The following is a 15,163-nucleotide window of genomic DNA, read 5'->3' as shown; positions in this document are numbered from 1 at the left end:
ATTACATAACATATACTTGATAGTAGATTTCTAGTTTTTACTTCTGAGCTGCTTAAGTTGTTATTAGGCCAAGAATGAACTTACTATTCATAGAACAAACATTAAGTGCTGACTAAGTAGTTATAAGCGCACAATAACATAACTCTCAATTAAAAGAGATAAGTAAGTAATCAGTATAAAATTCCAAAAAAAAGAATAGTAACTGTTTATTAAAGTTTATTATATTACAGTAATAAACTTGTCAAACAGTAAACTGAAATTTATTTAACAATAGTGAGACTGATTTTAACTCGCTATCAAAATAGTTCTTAACTTATTCTTAAAATATTATCATTTTTAGTTATTCAATTTCTGGTTTGTTTATAATCCAAATCAAAAGACTAGCATGTACACAAGCTTCAATAACCGAAAGGTATTTTCGTACACGTCCTTAAAGCAAATTGTTTGAAAGCTATTTTTTTCTTTTAAAAAACAATATTGTATATTTAAGTATTTTTAAAATTTTATTAAAATCAAATTTAAAGATTATTTTTATGTAACCAGGGAACAAACAAAGAAAAAATCAAAAAAAAAAAACTGTAGAAAACTATGAAACTAAGCAATAACCCTAATTTTTTAATTTATTTTTAAAGTTTTAAACTCTATAAAATTGGTTTAGGTTGATAATTACAATAGTTTATATGTTTTTGTGTTGGTGAAAATTGAAATGTATAAATATTAGTTAAAGTTATTGAACTTCAATATCTCCTCTTAATAAAGAAATTTAGAAATTACATATCTAAGTTTGTATGGTTTAAAAATTAAATTTAGAAAACAACTTACTACTTATAAAACGTTAACTAAATAAAATATCTTGTAAAGGTTAATGAACTCTTCAAGGAAAGCAGGGTGTTTTTTTTATGTTCATTGTTGTTTTGCTTTGTATGTTTAAGTAAAATAAACGAAAATTAAGAATATTTTCTGTTTACACACACTACTTGATAAAAAAGTTTGTTTTAATTTACTTCTTTGAGTTAAAATTAAATTTAAAAGGGTGTACACTGTTATAAAATTTATAAAATTTCAAAGAAAAATCCATAAAACTGTGTACACTTTGTCATATCTTAATACTTTTTTTGAAACACATTTTTTTTCAAACTTTTGTTTTTCAATCTTTAATTATTTAACTTTATAGAAAAAATTTAAAACTTAATTTCAATTTTGCAAAATATGAGAGAAATTCAGATACAATACATTAGAGGTTTAGCGCTACTAAGGTTAAAATAATAAGACTAAATATTTACATTGTAAATTAACAACAATAAATCTTTTTCTCATTCAATTGAAACTGTTTAATGTTGTACTTGTTTTCATTGTGATTGAACCTTTAAGCAGACTTAACAGATTTTGCTAATTTTCATAATTTAAAATGCCTTGAGTTTTACTTTCTTTGTTAAATGTAGTTTGAAACATTTTAAATTTATAGTAATTGATATTTCAATTGGTTTGTACGTTTTATTATACTTTTTTTTTTGCTGTGAGACAGATATATTGTTATAACTAGTCTTGTACAATAGCTTCAGGAAATTTGTCGATTTAATACGTTTATACTTTATTTATTAAAAACAAAACTGCAAACTAAAGAGCGATAAGTATTTGGTAGTGCATACAATAATTTCTTTTTTGGTTTTAAAAAGAGGTAAACATCATAAGTTCTAACTTATCATGTTGAAATGTTTAAACAGTTTTTCTATAAAATAATACAGCGTAAGTATTAAATTAAATTTTTATGCAGTTTTCCTGTTTTGTTAATGTTTCCTTTTTTTTAACAGCTTAAATTGGATTAATATTAAAAAATATTTTTTATAATAGTTTGATAAATTAAAACTTGTGTTGAAATGTGTAGTAAAAATTATTTTGAGGTTATAAAATAAAGAGAATATAAAAAACTTTGAACTTCTAACGTTATTTATTTGGAGCAATTTAAATACAAATTAAATATCATAAAGCAAAAGTATTATAGTTACTTATTTTCAAAGGTATACTAAAACTGTCTTTTTTTATTAAGTAAATTACTTCTTAAAGCTTAAGATTGAAAAAAGGTTAGCTTGATGAAGTGTTATGAAATAAAATATCATTTCAATTAGTATCACTTTTAGTATAAATGTTGGTTTAATATGCTTAAATAAAAATTTTCTATTAAATTCGAATTAATTAATTACAAAGGTAAGTTTTAAACTGTTTCAAGTTAAATGTTTTTTTTTTCAAACAAAAGGTTACTTGATAAAATCTTCTTACACGCTATTTCAATTTATTTTTTCTCATAAACGCAATTAATGTATTAAAATACAAAGTTTTATCACATTTATGGTTAAATTAATTAAACATAATGCTTATACGGTATGTTAGCAAGAGTATATATGTTTTTTCCTATTGTATAATAAAGCTAAGAAAATAATATGACTGTTTTTATATTTTAAAGGTTATATATCTTTAACAAAAAATACATTTTTAAATATGTTAATACTCTGTTCAGCTTTTTTTAATGTTTTAGTTGGTTGCAATAACAATTAATTTGCTTGTATTGAAACATAAGTCGATATACTTTTTATTAAAAAGATTTTTTTTGTTAACTTTTATTTTTATTTAAAATTTAAATTACAAAATTCACGTTTTTCTTAATTTTTACTTGCATACTAATATATTTAGTTGGTTGGTTTTTGCTTATTAAAGTCAAAATTGCTTTAAACTAATCAGAAGTATGTGTTAAACTGTTTCACTGGTAGTTTACTTAATTGTTTAGTTAAATACAACGAACTACATAGTATAATTTTAAAAATATAATTTTGGATATATACATAATAGTCCATTAACCTAACTAATATACAAACTATTATTTTTAACGCTTTTACGCTTAAAATCGATTGAATAATATTAATAATTAAAAGTGGCTGAAATACAATAAAAACTTATTATGTTATTTCTCTTAAATGTAGATGATAATTTTTTTTTTGTAATTGTTGTATGCGTTTTAAAGCTCATTATTTGTGTTTTTTTAGGGTGCAGTAAACATATTTCATCGGATTTTACTTCTACTTCAAATTAAACTACTTTGCTTAGCATTTACTTTATTTAAAAAGTTATGAAAATAGCACTTTTTTTAGTTGAAATTTATGTTGAACTAGTTTGAGATTAAATAGTTAGTAAATCAAAAAAAAATAAAAATAAATGTAATTAAAGAAACAACGATCATTGTTAGTTTCGACTTTAAAAGTAAATACAAAAACTACTTTGAAATTTTTATGTTAAAAGTTCTGAAAGTGTTGTTAGTAACACAGATAATTGTTTTACTTTTGTTATAATATGTTTTTAATATGCTATTATAATTTTATAAACTTTAACTCTGTTTAAACTTTGTAAACGAAGTCTAAAAATCAAACTTATGATTTTTTATTATAAATTGTGGTAAGAATTATAATGAAAAAAAAACTTATTAGATTAATAACTCAAAGTTTAAAATACATGATCTAAAAACTAAATAAGTAACTGTTAGAATTCATATGTAAAATGCTTTACTTTTGACTTACGCATTTTTTTTTTTGCATTTCGTTAACAAATTACAATAATTCACATACTTGTACGTTAATACTATATTAGAATTTTAATGGTAAAAATAATTATATTTACCTTTTATTGGTCACAAAATAATGTTTAAACACATTATTTATATCTTATTACAAATATCTGAACGTTTTCATGGTTGAAATTAGACAACTTAGTATTCATATTGTAGTAAAACAAAATTTAGAATTTCAGCTTTTTCTTGAACTTTTATTTATAAAATTTATTATTCATGTTAATTCAAGCAAGATAAAAATCTCACTTATCTTTTTCATGTCAATTCATTTTTTATTTGTTTCTTACTGGATAATATTTAAAATTTTAAAATCCGCTTCTCGGTTAAACAGTGAATTTTTGTTTTTTAAAATCATAAAATTTTACATCATGTCAACAAAAAATGAAAAATAGATCACAACAGCTGGTTTTTAAATCCTATTTATTTATTTGTATTCTTATTTAGTAAATAGCTTAGACAATCAAAACAGAATCTTTCAATAGCAGTTGATAAAAGAATTTTTAAAAATTATCTGTTTTTTATTGAAAGAAATTACGTGCTATTTATAAGAGATCAGTATCAGTTTTATAAGAGTTCAAAAATATGTTTTAATCATAACCATAGTAAAGTATTTTTTGGTAACAAATATACTTAAATGTAATAAATTCATGCTTAAGCATTGTTATTTTAAATTTTTCAAAATCATAAACGAATACTTCACTGTTTGGCTTGAACGAACGATAGAAGTAACATATTGACGCATTTAAAACGATAAATTACAGTAGTTTCTATTAATTTTTACTTATCGAAAGCATATAAACTTCTAATTTAACTATTTTTAATTTTATAATTCTCACAGGTACAATTAATAAAGTATTTTCATTAAACTTCTTTGTCGATTATCGTACAATAAAATGGAAGGTAATTTTTTCTTACTACATGTAAAAAAAAAATAATTGTCTTACATTTAAATTATTGAAAAGTTTACTTGTAACTACTTAAAAAAATTATCTAAATTTATAAAAACACAACTTGAAACAGTAAATGTGTTGTAGAAAGTATTTAAAAAGTTTTTTAATTAATAATGTAGTTAATATTTTTCAAAGATGACCCAAACCAACCCTCGACTTCAAAGAAAACAAAACTCGATCCAAAAGCTCAATCTAAAATAGGGTTTTTTTTTTATTTTTTATTTTTACTAATAAAGATTACAAAGTTAAAACTGCTTTGTCTTGGTGAAAAATCTTGACGCTGTGATTTTTAAATTTAATCGCAAACTATTACTTATATTCAAAAAGTTTTTGTTTTTTTTTTATTTTTGCCGACCATAAATTTTTTTAAATTAACAGTATAGCCAGCAAAGTTGTCTATACTGACACATTTAACTACGGCAATGTAGCTCAGAGTGACAGCAGTACTGCTAAAAACATCAACATTAATAATGGTAGGAACTTTTGTAACTATTTTTATAATTTTTTGGGTAAAATTTAGCCAAAACAGTAATGTGTATATTCTTTCATATTTTAAATAATGCAAAATAAAAGATTTAACACTTTTTAAAACATAGCTTTTTCTCAGTAAGTATTATATAAAACAGTGTACTTACTCTAGTTATAAACAAATAGTCTGCAGAAACGTTATGCATTCTTAAAAAAAAACTCTAAAATTACTTATGATCAAAATATATCATGCAAACTATGAAACTATAAATTATTAACGATTAAGATAACAAAAGAAATTTTAGCAATATAAAAACAGATATATATGAAAACTTATTAAACAAAATGTAACCGTTTATTTATCAAGGTTAACTTTTTAAAAGCACTTGAACAGCTAAAGTTTAACATAAAATATTTTAATATACAAAATTATAATCTTAGGTTCATCGCAAAAGCAAATATTAGTTAAGCAAACAGTTAAAGAGTTGGTAGATGATACGGTCACATGATTTAAAAAGAAAATAACTAAATTATTTGAGAAACTAACAGAAGCAGAAAAGAGTCTGAAAGAGATTGAAGACAAACACAAAAAGTCTGAAAGAAAACTAAAGTCAGTAGAAATGAAGATAACGAATTACAAACAGAAAATAAAGAGTCTTCGAGAGGAAATATCGAAAAACGAAGAAAACATAACAGCAATGAAAGAAATGAATAGAGTTATAATTGAGACTTTCGAAAAGTTAAACTCAGATGTTGAAGACTACATTAAGAAAATGTCAGACTTAGAAAAAGAAATAAATGATGACAAATTACAAAACAAAGTCTTAACAAAAGAGAATGAGAACCTTAGATTAAAGTTAGATGAAAAAGACAGTCATATAAAAACAATAATGACAAAAAATGAAAACACTGAAAGAAAAAAAGAAGAATTAAAACAACAATTAGATACGGTCCTAGACGAACTTAAAAGAAAAGGTCTTTTAACTTTGCTAACAGGAGAATCGCAAGTTGACAACAATGAATCTATCATAAAGTTGATAACAACACAAAAACAAAAGACTGATAAGGAAATAGAGGATTTGCAAAAAGAACTACAACTCACTAAAGAAGAACTAAAGAGACAAAAGGGTCAAAACTTGTTTATGTTAGCTAAACAAGAGTTTGACATTAACGACATTCCAAGTACTTCAACTTCATTCAAAACGGAGTTTGAAAACAAAAATTATACAGGTTAGTTCTACAGCAATTATTTAATAAGAATAGACAAGTATGAATAATTTGGTTTATTAGCTATAACCTTTATAAAGTATTTTTTTGTTACTTTAACACTCAAATACAAAGAAAACTAAAACTATGTTCATATAACATTAATTAAGCTTTAAATATAAACCTAAATTATTCATTTAAAAGAAAATATTATAAAAACGTGAGAACTTTATTATAAATTAAATCCTTATGTTTTAGTAAAAGCAAAAACACTAATTCATTTTATTTTACGTAATAAACAAACTTATTTTAAAAGAAAACTACAAATACAGATAGTTAACGTTATGAATATTCATAAATAAAATTCACGACTAAAATATTAATTTTCTATTCAAAATCTTTAATACAACTTAAAACTTTAGCTGTTACTTTGTTTTAAAAACATAAACAGAAATATTGCATTAATTAAAAGTATTTTACAACAAGTTTTCTAAAAAAAAAGTAAAAACGAGTTTAAAAAGTAATTAAAATTAAAACAAAGTTTTTGTAAGTTAAAGCCTTGGACTAAAGTTTTAATACTTTTCTAGTCTAAATTCAATTCTAGAAACGTTCTATCCAGTACATAGTTTAAAACAACTAACAACACACATTTCATAAAAACTTATTAATTATAAAAATATTTTGACTAAGCCTTTTCTATATAGATATCTTGGTAAGAACAAAATGAAATATAAATAGAAATGTGTTAAGATTTTTCAAAGTTTTTGTTATATCAAATTTCATAAAAATTTATATTTTTTTCAGCCAAGAGCAAGCTAAAGCAACATTAATGTTTACGATTAATAATTATATATTGTGAGTTCAAGAACTTACTAAAACAACGAAAAAATTTACAATTGTGAAATTAAACTGTTTACTATTAAAAAAATATAATTATAAAACTGGTTAATATGAAGATTTATAATTTCTGGTCTAATATCATTTTTATAGTTAAAAAATGAAAAGCTTTAAATAAAATTAAAGTAAATTTTGATTCTAAGTTTTTTTTTATGTTTCTTTTATAAATATGTCAATTTTTATACTTTCAATATGCAAACCATATCATTTTGTTTTGTGCTTTAATACTTACTCAAGAATTTATAAGTACTACTTTGCCCCGGTTATAAAACAAGTTATTAAATAGATTGATACCAACAAGATTATTTGTAGCTGTTTAATTTTAAGTTTTATTGTGTAGCGTTGTGCTTTAGTCAAAGTGCGAAAATTTGACTAAACTAAACTTCATAAAACTTCGATAATTTAACCAATAGTTTTACATTAACAGATATCTTGTTATTTGGCGGTAAGAGAAACAAAAAATCTTTTTATTCATTCTCACTTGCCAATCAACGATGGACATGGATGAGAGATATGCCAAGACGAAGATTATTGCACGGTTCTGTTACAATCGGTAAGAATGCTTTTGTTGTAGGTGGGGACAATAACAGAACTATTGATAGATACGATAAATTCACAAACACTTTTCAAACTGTTAACAAAATAAACAAATGTCGCTTGCAGTTTGGAATTTGTACAGTCAAGGGGGATATTCTAGTATCAGGGGGATATTATGGTTATCAATTAATGTTACAAAAATCTTGTTTTATGTACAAACCATCTTCAAACACGTTCAAACCAATAGCAAGTATGAATCTTGAAAGAAGCGGTCATGTTCTAGTGAACATGAACGACAAGTTTGTCAATTCCATAGGAGGTTCGAACAGCCAGGGTCGTTATCTGAACAGCATTGAAAAGTACGATCCTGAAACTGATGTATGGACAATCATTGATCAGAAACTGAATATTGCAAGAAGTCGTCACCAAGCTGTTGCATATAAACATTGTATTTATGTAATTGGTGGAACTAATCAAAACTCTGATGTGTTAGACAGTATTGAGCAAATTGATACAAGAAACGAAACCATAATTTTAATAGATACCAAAATGAAAGTGGCCCGAAACCTATTTGCTTTAGCAAAAATAGATAATATTGCGCACATCTTAGGCGGACAAACTAGTGACTACGCAAGTACTGACACAGTAGAAGTTTTTAATATGGAAGATGTAAGAGTAACTGATGGAATATGTATTCCGATTAAAAATCATGGTTTCTCTGCTTGCGTTTTGTAAAAGTTGAAACTTCACTGTTAAATTCAACTTTTACTACTGAACTTAAAAACATTATTTTGTGATTAAAATTGTTTAGCATAAAATAATTGTTTTTATAGCATTTTTCTTTATTTTATGTTATTTTATGTTTTTTTTGTCTACGTTTAAATCATTACTGCTGGGTCGTAAAACTTATTAATAATACAAGAAAACTAAAGTTAATATTCTTTTAAGTTCAAAGCGGTTTTTTAACATTTTATTGTTTTAACGTAGAAATTGATAGTATTATAAGTTTAAAGCTTTTTTTGTATTAATTTTTGTTTTTGTAAAAAGTTCAAATAGTTTTTGTTATATTTGTTTACATCATTATCACTAAAAACTATTACTACACTTAATTAACTTTTAATATTTCTTTTTTTTTAAATTATTTTTGAAACTGATGATTTTTAATTATGAAACAACAGTTTTTATTTATTAGACAATTTTTCTTTTTTATAAGTAGTTGAAATTACCAGTTTTTTTACTCATTACATTTTATAAAACATGTTTTATTGTTAACTGTATCTATATCTTAAGTATACTGATGCTATAAAATAAATTATCCTATTTTAATTTTTACTCAAAATACTAACTATACTTTCTATAGTATTGTACTTTAAAAATTTTATGTTTATTATGAAAACAATAAAAAAGATATTTTATCAACAATAGTTAAATAAACTATTTTTCTAAACTTTTTAAGTGGGCTTTATAAGATATTGGTAAATAAGAAAAACTAATTTTGAGATAACGGCAAGAACAGAAAAACAACAGTTTATATTATTTTACTTTATTTTATTTACTTATTATTTACATTTAAACTAAATTGGGCTAGCGGCTAATTCCAGTTACATTTTTTATTTCAAGATTTTACTTTTAATTTAACTGAGTAAAATACATTTTTAAAATAATGATTAGAAGCTTATAAAATGAGCGCTTATTAAGACTTCTGTAATAAAATATTCATATTATAAGCTAGATTTGGTTTTGTATGCCTCAATAAATAAAATTAAACAAACAACATTTCATATTTACTTACACGTATAAAAGTTTAAATGTTTACTTAGCAAACATTTACTATGAAATTTTGCGCTTCACTAAGCTAACTTACAATTTATTTTTCTTCAATAAAGCATTAGTTCCTACTTGTGGAAAAATTGTTATACTCTAAAAATTAAAAGTTCAAATAAAATTAAACTTTTGTGTGAGTAAATAAACGAAACATTCTATTAAGCTAACTTTAGTAAAACTGTAAAGTCAACAAATATTATTTTAATTGCCAAGCTTAAATAACATTTCACTTTATTTTTAAATTAAGTGTAAATAATTTATTTTAAACAGCGTGAGGGGTATACAACTATGTTAAATTATTTTAAAAATAATAAAATACAAAACATTCAAAGTTTTTTTTTTTTAAATTGATGTTTGAGATCCGTGAAACTGTTAGTTAAATAAAACTTAAATCCTTTTTAGTTGCTTATTAAAATTTAAGTGTTTTTTGTACGGGAACCGCTCAGTTCCCACCCGCACAATTTTCACTCGATCGAATCCGGTAACCGCTTACCTAATTATGGTAAGGGATAAGTAATAGATGAAAAAAATAATTAAAAGACAAATAGTATTGATTGGGAATTGTGCGCGGATAGATATTGAGCGCAGGTCCTAGGACCAAACATTTTAAGCGTTTTTTTGTCGTTTTTATATTTTATTCTATATATAAATTGTAAAAAAAACGTATATATATATTATTTATTCAACGATAAAAACAAGCGCTCCAAAAGTTTGGTCTAAGGACCTGGTGTACAAAGAAATCTTTCGGTTATTGAGTCGTACACCACATGCTTATAAAGTTTCTTACGAGCTATTACACATTGTTTTTTTTAACATTTAATTCTTTAGTAATAGAACAACCAGTTTAACGAAAGGAAAAATGGAAGTAAATAAAACTAAACTAAAACTAACTGAGTTTCGTCTTTACTAATGTACTATGAATCTTGTTTATTAACATAAGAACTAAAAAATATATGTAACTTTAAATTAAGTTTTAAAAGAATATAAACAACACTAATAACAAACGTAGAAATTAAAATGGAATGAAGGTAGTCTTCCTCTTTTGATTTTAAAGACCGGACAGGATTGAATTTTAGATTAACAAAAGTAAAATATGGTTAGAACCAACAACAATTTGAATAAGTATTGAAAATTTTTGTTTTTTAATAAATGAAAGATCTCTTAGAAGTGTTTGAATAAGACTGAGACTGATTTTTTTGATGGTTCTAACAATTTTTTATTCTTTAACAACAAACGTGTGAATACTTGAATTATAGGTTATAACTTCTTTAAAGAAAGTAAAATGTAATACGCAGAAATATTTTTACGAACAAACATTTTATAAGTATTTTGTGCTAAAAAGATAATTTTTATTTTACATAAAACTTAAACTCGAACAGTAAAAATAATTTTACAGTTGAATAGTTAAACAAACTATTTAAAAAAAAATTTAAGAATTTTAAAGAAGTGATTTTTACAATAACTTAACTTAACTTTAATAAATGAAAATATGAAGATAAGTACTGTGTAGTTTATGCTTTTGATTAGAAAAATACAATAATAATTTAAACAATAATGACATTAACTACAACAAATTTCTTCTATTTTAAAAGATTCTTTTTTTTTCTTTTTTTTTTTAAATACTTGTCCAAATCTAAAACAGTTATATTAGAAAGCGGAATACTATCAAAATCCACTTAGTTTTTTTTTAATTTTTTTTTACTTATTTATTTCATATATTTTTTGATTTTTTTATCTATTTTTTATTAATTTTTTACTATCACTGTAACCCCTAACCCTTACCCTCGTTCAGTAAGCGGTTCTCAAATTTGACTAGGTGGATTTTGATCGGGTCGATTTTGAACGCGGGTGGATTTTGATCGCGGGAGGATTTTGAACGCGTCCCATAGAAAGCAAGCAACAATTGCAAACATAAAAAGTAAGATTTTTTTCTTTGATTTCCCTAAAAGAAAAAAATAAAAAGAGATTTTTCAACTTAAGTTTGCTTGAAACAGTTATCTTAGCTTACTATTTAAATACTTTTTTCTGCTGAAGTAAAAACATAACTTTTTTTTTACATTTGCATGCTAAAAAAAATTTGTATGCATAAAAAAAAAAAGTTTGTAAATATTTTGAACTTAATTCAAAACAGTAATATTAAAGAATAATCTTTAAAATAACTATATAGAAAATACTAAAACTTAGACTAAACCAATTTTACTGTGACCAAACAAATCAACTTTCGAACAGAAAATACAAAAATAAAAAAAAATAAAAATTTTTTGATATTAAATGACATACACTATTTACTCCTTTAAGAAAAGTAAACAGACGAGTAGGAATGATTACTAATGACCTTGATAATCACTATTTAAAACATATTTTTTAGTTTATCCTTGAACTTTCCAAAATGACTTATATTTTTAAACATAATGGTAACTTAATCCATAACTTACTTCCTTGGTAGGATAGCGATTTATGACCTATTTTGCTGTTGAATATAGGTAGGAAAAAATTTGTTTCTGAAGACCTCGTATGACAATTATGGACATTTTTTGTACTTTTATAGTAATTTTTAAAGTTATCTGGTAACACGTTATTGTTAAACTTAAACATAAACATACCTATTTCATGTTGATACAGACTTTCAACATTTAATATTTTTTTCTGAGTTTTTAATTCTCTTACACTATCATCATATTTTTTATAATGTATGCATCTAAGTGCTCTGCTTATGAGAACATTAATATCATTTATACATTTTTTATTTGCTCTTCCCCAGCACAATAAGCCATATCTAACATTGCTCATAAACGAAGAGTTTCATTTAAAAAATGTCTCGTTTTATATAATACACCCAATGTTTTTTGTAATTTTGTTTTTAAAGCTTCTATGTGTTCTGTCCATTTTAAGTTTATGTCTAAAATTATTTCCAAGTACTTATAGGCTATAAGTTATAGCTATCTGTGTTTATTATAATTGTTTTACCTATTTTAACATCAAGTTCTATATTTTTCCAAAAACTATTTTTTGATTGATGTAGAATCATCCTTCTGGTTTTATTAAGATTTAGTTTAAGTTTGTTTCCCATAAGCCAATCTGATACCTCTTTTAGTTCTGTGTTAAAATGTTTACTGTATATTATGTATACATTACATTTAGGTATGTGTCTTTTGTGAATGTTTTGTATAACATTGTATCATCTGCAAAGTTGAGGACTTTAAGACTAGTACTATTTTGTAAGTCATTTAGGTGTATTAGGAATAACAACGGTCCTAATACTGAGCTTTGTGGTACCCCGACTTCACATTTTTCACAGGTTGACTCATATCCTCCAAAGCTAACGAACTGTTTCCTTCCATCTAGAAATGAACTGATTAGTAGATGCATATTTGCTCTTACTCCATAGCATTCTTATTTCCTTGGTCAGGTATTTCTATCTACGCGATCATATGCTTTACTTAAATCCAAAAAGACTGCACAAACTGCGTTTCCTTTATCAAAATTGGACAGAGCACTTTTAACAAATTCAAACAAAGCTAAACTGGTGGAGTGATTCTGTCGAAAGCCAAACTGAGAATTATTTAGAACTTTATTAAAAAAAAAACTGTACAGGCGACTGTAGATTACTTTTTAAATTATTTTATTTAAATTAGATAGAAGAGAAATGGGTCTATAACTTCCTGGTAATGTTGTATCACTTTTGTAAGTTTTAGGCTACTTGGATAAGCACCTTCATAAAATGCTTAATTAATTAATTTGCTTAACATTGAGGATATAAGATTGTTTACTTTCTTAAGGATCTTCAGAGATATACAATATTCGCCACTGGCTTTGTTTAGATCTAAACTCCGTTTAATAAAATAAATAGTCTTGTTACTTTTTCAAATCATTTTGAATATAAGAAACACAAAATCTATAGTGAAACTTTAAGATTACAGGTTTTAGTGTTTTAAAAATATAAACAAGATGTTTGATTTAGTTTTTTCTTGTCTGTATTTTTATTTCAAAACTTCCATAAACTATTTTTTTATATAATAAAGTACTGCTTCATTATCTGAAAACTAAGAATAAAGCAAAAATAAAAAGTTCAAACTTAACCCAAATTACTTTTTTAAATACTTTTAAACTAATAAATTATTTATAAGTTTAAACTAATTTTTATAATAATTAACAACTTTTTACAGGCAAAATATGAAACACTTATAACAAATTTTTTTGGAAATGACACTAATCGTAAATCAGTAGAATTTATCACAAAGTACAACTGTTTAAATTTTTTTTAAATAAAGTTTCTCAGCACTGTATTATTAAATTAAACTACTGAAATTTTGCTTGAGTATAGTGTTTTCGTTTCATATTTAAGAATTATACATAAACATTTGTCATACTTTGCATACATTTTTCTAAAAAAAAACTATTAAATTAAACCTTTTTTATTGGTTAATATCTTTCTTACACATCTTTTCTAGAATGTTTGAAATGTTTATAAGTGGAAGATTAAACAATATTTCTATTAAAAAATTAACTGCATAGCAGATAATCTAGGAAAAACATTACAACTTAACTTGCTGTGAATCAGATTATTGATGAGGTAATTGTAGATGCTGAAAAAAAATGAATAGTTTTTCTACATTTCTAGACTTGTTAAAAGCAATTAATGCTGTTAGTTACAACTACCTTTCATAAACTTTAACAACATAATATAAAAGACTCGGTATACTTTTTTTTTGGAGCTATCTTATAGAAAATTAGAAGTCAATCTATTCTAGTAAATAATGCTGTTTCTGAGCGTAAAATTGTAAAAACGTTGAAACACCTCAGGGTTCCAGTTTGATACATAGTTGTTTCTTTTTCATTTTAGTGATACATTTTCTTTTACAGATGATTTAAACGGAGATTTTCAACAAAACGATTCTGAACATGTGAACAGTGCCATTTACAAAGACTTGAGTAACTTCGATAATTGGTTGAGTGATAATAAGATTGTTGTAAGCTGTTAAAAGATAAAACATTTAATACAAGTTTAAACAAAAGTGACTTTAATATTATGATTTTGTTACTAAACAGAATGACAGCTGGTAGAACTGCGATACCTTGATGACAAAACTTCGGACGACAAAATTAACTTGTCGTCTCATTTAAGGTCCCTCAGATCTTTATTTCAAAATTTTTCAAAAGGCTTCTCGGATTCGTTTTGTTTTTTTAAGTTACTACTCGGATATGAGTACATTTAAAATAGTATATTACAATTTTTTTTTCTACGCTTATAAGGTATTGTATATCTCTTTTGGGTGGTGCTGTTGACTGTTATTCGAAACCAATTGTAAATACGCAAAAATAAAAGCTGTTTGTCGTGTGTCTGCTCTGACTATAATAAATTCTTCTTTTTAAAAACTTTTCTGCAGAAATTTAATAAGAAGTTTTATCGGTCTCGTGTGCTGATTAATCTTAATGTGAATGAGTAGTTTAGCCTTGCCTTTTTTCTTTCATTCTAACAGTTTCCAAAACAGAAACTCCAACAAATTCAATTATCGACTGAAAAGACCAAAACAAGTCTTGATCAAAATTATTCTAGGTATTTAGGGCCCCAGATTTTTGTCTAGTGTTGCAGATAATTATTATATATTTTCTTACAAAAAATTAATTAAATCTCTATAGTGTAAAGTTTGAAATTCATCTTATT

This window comes from Thalia democratica, chromosome 9 (assembly GCF_965202585.1).
Source record: "Thalia democratica chromosome 9, ktThaDemo2.hap1.1, whole genome shotgun sequence".
NCBI classification, from domain to species: domain Eukaryota; kingdom Metazoa; phylum Chordata; class Thaliacea; order Salpida; family Salpidae; genus Thalia; species Thalia democratica.
The sequence above is the reverse complement of the archived record's forward strand: the minus strand, read 5'-3'. Positions refer to the sequence as shown.